Source organism: Pollicipes pollicipes, unplaced genomic scaffold (assembly GCF_011947565.3).
Source record: "Pollicipes pollicipes isolate AB1234 unplaced genomic scaffold, Ppol_2.1 Scaffold_4219;HRSCAF=4965_pilon_pilon_pilon, whole genome shotgun sequence".
Lineage (NCBI taxonomy): Eukaryota > Metazoa > Arthropoda > Thecostraca > Pollicipedomorpha > Pollicipedidae > Pollicipes > Pollicipes pollicipes.
This window is the reverse complement of record NW_023596448.1, coordinates 30,951,922-30,953,977: the sequence shown is the minus strand read 5'-3', so window position 1 is coordinate 30,953,977 and position 2,056 is coordinate 30,951,922.

Sequence of the window (2,056 nt, the reverse complement as noted above, 5' to 3'; positions counted from 1 at the left end):
CACTCTTACGCGCACAACCTATCTTGTGATGCACAAGCACCATCTGCAGTGTGTCCATTAGAGATGCACCCCTTATTTCTTTCTAAGAGAATGGCCTTGTGCGAGTGAATGTATCCAAATGCCATCATGCCGTAAGTGCACCAGGCCGGCCTTCGCCATCCGTCACTATTTAGTATGAAATCCATGCAAAAATCAGCGGATTTCGCGGGCGGAAAGCCCACCAAGCTATAAACAAACGGCATTGCTGGGTGGGAAAGGCCGCGTAAACTCTCGGCTCAGTGCTCAGAGCCGAGCCCAGGGACGGAGCTCATACTTCAGTTATCTGCGTGCATTTGGGCACCAAAATCGTTGATAGGAAACCGCACATGTGTCCAAGGGACAACCAGGGCATGAGGTTCCTCGACGGTGGAAGTGAAGCACATTTAAATGTGGACTTAGTTTATGCTTTTTTGCACGTCTCACCCAACTTCAGTATTGCACCGGTCCTTGAGTTCGTAACAGCATAGCCGTTTCATCTACGCAGTGGGCGGACTCGTAATGTGAACTGCATTACTTTGCAAGACATGGGCGCAGATTCGCAGAGCGCGGCGTTAGCGAGGTAACAACTCCTACACCAACTTTTGCTGAAACTGCCATGCCTTTAGCGTGACAGGTATGGGAGCGACCGTGGAAACTTTTATCAACTGTCGGCTCTGTTTGATTTCCTTTGAAGATGAATACCTCGGCAGCTTTGAGACACAGACTTTTCTCGGCATTCTCCGCCTGCATGCACATGACAGCCGACACCAGTATGCTCTGTGGTAGACTGAACCCGCCGACAACCGTCTCTAACGGTCCGGAGACCATTGTGCAGAGATCTAATTTTCCAGAGACTGCTGAAGCGGGGTGGCCAGGGCATCAGCCAATCTCCACCGACCACGGACGCTTGGGCTCCCGCGCAGGTCACCGTCCTTCGAATGTCAGTCGAACGGGACACATATTAAAACATGCAAATCCCTCAAACCGAATCCTGATTGTCGCCCTCCATCCTTGACCCGCGAATAAACGAAAAGCAAAAGAAGCGCCGTCCCACCGAGCTATCGCCGCGGGGTGCGGGTGTGAGAGGGACGGGCTGGGTAGCCCCCCAGCAGCCTCCTCGCCGCGCTTTACCCCGCGGGGCTCGGCTCCTTTCCGCTGGTCGGCTCGCCCGGCCCGACACAGAGTTATTCTTCGTCCCGTATTCTCCCGCGACAATCAAACGTCCGCGGCAGCGCGCCGGGCCGCAGCCTCCGATGACGTCACACAGGCGCTGACGTCACACGTGCGCCGACGTCACGGCCTGGCGTGGGCGCCGACGGCGGCGGTCGTCTGCCGCCCCGGCGGCCCGCCGCCCACCGTCGGCCCACCTGATCCCCACTGGCGGGTCCGGCGGAGGGGGAGAGGGGGGGGGGGGGGCTGGACGGCTGTGTGATCCCCGCGCAGAGTGCCTGGGCTCGCCTCTGCCCGGTGACCCCATCTGCCCTGCGGCCAAGCCGAGCGGCCACTGTCAGACAATGTGTTATGCGGCCGTCTACCGGGGTGCGCTATATGGAAGGCTGTTTTCTGGCGGCCGACACACCTCTCAGGCCCACGTCTTAGGCATAACCCCTGTGAGGGGAGACACTCCCAATTTTACAAACCGTGATCTTGCTTCCCTCAATTTTGCTCACAGTTTCTATTTTTACGCTTTCTCATTGAAAAGGTCATTTTCAGATCAAGTTGTCACCTCCAGATCCTAGTCTAACCCCTCCGATGCTGATTCCCCCTCCCCCCCCGTCGCAAATACGTGGTTACACCCAGATTCTAACGGCGCCCCTTCAGTGGATCACACACCCACACCCACCGCCCGCCCACCCACACCCACACCCACACCCACTCTCTCTCTCTCTCTCTCTCTCTCCTCTATCTCTCTCTCTCTCTCTCTCCTATCTCTCTTCTCTCTCTCTCTCTCTCTTTTCTCTCTTCTCTCTGTCTCTGTCTCTCTCCATCTATCTCTTCCCTCCTCTCTTTCTCTCTCTGTCTCTCTTTCTGTCTCTGT